Source organism: Triticum aestivum, chromosome 2B, assembly GCF_018294505.1.
Source record: "Triticum aestivum cultivar Chinese Spring chromosome 2B, IWGSC CS RefSeq v2.1, whole genome shotgun sequence".
Taxonomy (NCBI): Eukaryota; Viridiplantae; Streptophyta; class Magnoliopsida; order Poales; family Poaceae; genus Triticum; species Triticum aestivum.
In genome coordinates, this window is record NC_057798.1 from 237,560,111 (window position 1) to 237,565,016 (window position 4,906).

Here is a 4,906-nt window from a genome sequence, read left to right on the forward strand (position 1 = left end):
GGGCGCGTGCGCCGGCGGCGGCGGAAACCCTAGCGGGAGGGAGCCCGCGCCGAGATTACGTTTATCATCTTTGTGTGTCTTCTTTCCCTGTTTGGCGAGTAGCTTGCTGAAACTGTCTGGAGGCGATGCTTCTGTCGCTTGTAATAAGTTACAGAACTTTGTATGGTCTCGTTATATTGAAATGGAACCGGGCAGAAGCCCCTTTTCTCTAAAAAAAGTTTATTTTAGCTTTAAATGTTGTAGGTAATCTGGGTTGTCCAGCTTGCCACATGAAACAGTCAATACTGTGGCAACAACTGTATAACCCTTCCCCTTTGTACAACCCCATGTATGAACAATTCCATATCCATACTACTTACATGTCTAGAATTATGGACCCTTGAGCAGTGATATGTGTTCAACTTGCTTAATGGCTGCTTGTGAGTTTTTGTTTCCCTACTTTTGGACTTGTGAATTCAGCCAACAGTACAATGCCTGATTGCCCACATCAATGCCAAAAACTTACATGGGTCGGCAAAGTGCAAGTATGCTTCTAGTGGTACAACAATAAATGGGAAACACGACGATTGGCCGGAGCACTTGCTCCGAGCAAATTACACAATGATATTTTTCCATTCAAAAACAGTAGGGTGAATGAATGGAAAACAAAAACAAAGCAAATGACATGATAATATTTTCCATTCAAAAACAGTAGGGTGAATGAATGGAAAACAAAAACAAACCGCTAGTTACTAGTACCACCACTACTACTAATTCTTAGTGCCATAGTGAGCATATCCTAAATATCAAATAACTATGGCACTTCTCACAGCTAAGTATGGTTATTAAGATAGGTGGATCGAGCATCAGACCTACTCCTCCCCCGCTTCGCAATTGATCTATGGCTTCATGTTTCCTCTCTGTTGCTCAAGAGCAGGGTCGCCGATAACACACTTGTCCAGGTGCAGATCTCCATCATCCAGTGCCTCCAAATCGCGAATCGAGTTCCCAGAATCTCTCAGGCTTGTCGGGAATCTCCATTAGATAGGGATCACTAACATAGGCTTGTTGACTGGTGCCGCTGCAAGAACTCTGAAAAAAAGTATCGGCGCCCCAAATTTGCTCACCATCGGCATCCATCAGTTTGCAGACGTTGCCCGGTAATGACACGAGGCAGTTGGCTTGAGACGATGTGCCATCAGTTCCTCCTGAACACATGACATTCTTCCCCTTGGACCTGCCAAACGTGGAGTCTTGGCAATGAGCAGCAGCAGAAACTGGAGGAATTTCAAGCAGCTCAGCCCCGGTTCCGAAATCTTGTTGGTCAAATACCTGAACCAAAGCCCCGATGTCCTCTGATGCTTCGACTCCGTCCAGACCAAAGCTACCCGGCAGCATGCCATCACTAAGGTCCGTGTCTTCCAGGAGAAAACTCTGCAGGTCTGCAATGGCGTCGTGCGCAACTGGATGCGCAGGGGAACATGTACTCTCTGCGGTGCGCGGCAAGCTGGAGTCGCCCGAGTCTCTGCTGCCATGCGGTACATGCTTCAGGAACTTCCTCTTCACTCTGGAGGAATCGATCCCGTCCCTTCTCCCCCTGTGCATCTTGAGTTGCCTCAGGAAATCCGGGTTCTGAAGGAGCTTGGCCAAGAAGGAGACCACCTGCTTCTGCCGATCCTCCGCGGTCTCCAGCCTCTGGTTCAGCGCGTTCATATGCTCGATCGTCTGATTGTGCTCCTCCTTCAGCCTGGCCACCTCCTGTAGCAACGCGTTCTTCTCTCTTCTCAGGGAGCGCAGTTCAGGGTCCAGAGTGGACTCACCACAAGAACTAGACTGTATCTTCCTGAAGATAGATGAACCAGGCTGAGGGCTGCTTTGTTGCGTCGGCGAGGACCGGCGCCTGACAATCGTCTTCAACAAATGTTTGCTGCCCCGCAGAAATCCCTCGTGAGCAAACTCCCATCTATTAGCATGAACCTTGCAAAAACCCTGATAAATATGAAAAAGATGTTAAAAACTAACAATGAGGTCACTGAATGACCAGTACAAGAAGGTGAAACTGAATACAACAGTACAATCATAAACTCAGTCAAAATGTCAAGTTCAGTGATATTTTTAGTGTCACTCAAGACTAAAACCTATTAAGATACTAGTAGTAGTTGCCACCTACTCCCTCCGTTCCAAAATAGATGACCCAAAGTGAGTACAAAATTGGGTCATCTATTTTGGAACGGAGGGAGTATAACTGAACCTCTAACTGAACAAATACTGAGCCAAATTGCTCCATACTGGCAACATCACCCCCTTCCCATCCTTGTACAACACAGGAAGAAAACTGAACGGTGTTACCCGCCAGAAAAAATCTTCAGTGAACTTAAAACAAAATCTGCAGTAGATGCACTATGGTATCTGTAGTTTTGAAATACACGGTGCTAAAGTCTGAGAAATATGGCAATATGAAGAAGTGATAAATTACAAGGAGTAGAGCTGCACCAGGCCAAACCTGCGAAGGAGGCAGGGTGAGGAGTTGAGAAGAATGCATGGCCACGCAGAGCAGCAGAAAACCAACAAAATATGCTGCCGCGTTTTTCTCTCTATTGGATAGAAGGAATTTGCAGTATGGGCAAATACAGAACAAAATATGCTGCCGCGTTTTTTTCTCTATTGGATAGAAGGAATTTGCAGTATGGGCAAATACAGATGCGTATACACATTTGGATTGCGAAGCTTACCTTTGAGCGCGAGCAGCGTCGCATCCCAGCAAATGGTTAAGCTTGCCATCACAGGATCAACTCCTCAGGAATCAGGATAATTTCAGTGATCAAGATAATACAGTTCTTTCGGGAAAGGCAAAATTGGCATTACAGACCACAATTCCGCTCACAAAAGAAACGCCAAATTGGCATTACAGACCACAACTCCGCTCACAAAATAAAAGGGAAGTACATAGAAATATATACGCAGCAGATTTGAGCAGAGTACAGCAGCAGAAACCAGAAGGAACAAAAAGAAAAACAGAGCATCTGAAACAGAGTGCCAGATACGGATAATCCAGCGACGGCGGCATGAATAATCCAGCGACGGATTGCAAAGGAAAGGAAAAACAGAGGACTGGGCAGTGATATGATACGCACATAAGTGTTGAGCTGCCTGACGAAGCTGGAGAAGTTGTTGTGCTTGAAGTTGTGCGGGAGCACGTCGCGGGCGAAGGCGGAAGGATTCCACACGACGAAGCTGTTGCCGGCGGGGCCCCAGGAGATGACCCCATCCAGCTGCGGCTCGCTGACGAGATCGTACGTCTTGGACAGGAACGGCGGCAGCTGCGGCCCCTGCAGCAGCGCCTCCAGGGGCCGCGGCGGCTCGCAGGGCACCACCAGCGCGGGCGGCGGCGGGATCAGGTGATGGTCTAACGCGGCGTAGTGGCCCGCAGGATGCTGCTGCAGCATCTCGAGCTTGGGCTCGAGCAGCAGCGCGGCGTCCATGGAGGCGGAGGCGGAGGCGGTGACTGCGGCGGGCGTTGTATTGGTGCCGGTGTGCGTGTGTTCCATGCGCCGCGCGGTCGCGGGTGGCCGGAATGGGCGGTGCGGGGCGAGGCCAAGCGGCGCGGCGCGGTGTTTATAGGCTTCGGTCCGGGTGAAACCGACATACTGTTGACGGCGACGGGCACGCCGCGTTGCAGCTGCAGTTGCAGAAGCGGGTAAGGCGTGCCGTGCCCCTGCGTGACGTTTGACCGCCGCCCCTGGCCGCAGTCGGCAGGCGCGGGGACACTTGGCAGCGCGGCGGATCGCGGCGGCTCTGGCCCACGCAGGCCAAGGCGGTGCCGGAAATATCTGCGATTCCGGGGGTGGAAAGGAAAGGAAAGTGCAGCCAGCAGAGGCCAGGCCAGGCGCGGGCTTTTTGCTTGGTGGCGAAGAGAGCAGGAGATATTTTACCTCTCTTCTCCCGTCACGTGGTGGAGTGGGAGTGACGTGGTGGAGTGAGCGGGCCGATGGTCTGATGGCGCGAGAGCGGGATGTGTGCGGATGATCGGTCGATTTAGGTTGATGGTCTGAGGAGCAGCGGAAGGAAACGGGGACGGTCGTAGCGCGACGGCGCGCGTGCGGTATCCACCGTCCCCACGCCGCCGAGGGAAACAAGTGTTTAGCGGTATTAGTTACTTTTTCTAGAACACGCATGCTCCTTCCCCGTCTATTCGGTAAGATTGGAAAGAGTTCGGTTGATTTTACGACATGAAAAACGCTAGGGGAGCGAACCGCGCGGTACTCATCAGATGTTTAGGTTTTCTTGTGGTGGAACGAGTGCATCAGGGTTTAAGTTTTTGACTTAACACGCATGCTTGTATTTTTTCTGTGATGTTCGTGTAGTGGGAGCATGTGTTTCGTCAACTACAACGTATTTATGATGACTTCGTCAATTTCAAGATGTTATGTCGGTTCAGTATCTTACAGACGCTCATAAAGATAGAATGTACGTGTGTGCCTAAGAGTAAGTGTTCATAAATGTATGTGAGCATTTGTTATTGTACAGTCTTTAAAAAGAATTGGGGGAATATTTGGCACGAACGTAACTGGCAAGTGGCAAAATGTATCGCTCCGTCTACAGACATATATAGCTAATCCCGCCCCTCAAACGTCCACGGATGCGCTCGGGTGTGTCCGCAAACAGTGACCGGTTACCTCTCAAATTTTCGATTTCACAACCGGGTATATCGTTTAGCAAACCCCAAACCCTTACAACCACACGCATCATAAACTAACTCTACGATCATCCATCGAACAACCAAAAATTGGCATGTTCTACATACATAGTAAGATATGGATAAAGATCATCCACGCTTGACCCTGTCCTTGGCGTCGTTGATGCAGAAGTAGTGCTCAAACACGCAAAACGATCAAGTCGGATCTGCTCATCGATGGAGTTGTCCGGC

The 4,906-nt window shown here is 49.8% G+C and overlaps 1 pseudogene; it reads right to left on the reverse strand.

Annotated features, from left to right (window-relative positions):
* Window positions 1–547: 547 nt before the first annotated feature.
* Window positions 548–3,890, reverse strand: LOC123044546 (heat stress transcription factor A-3-like; annotated as a pseudogene).
* Between the last annotated feature and the right edge of the window lie 1,016 nt (window positions 3,891–4,906).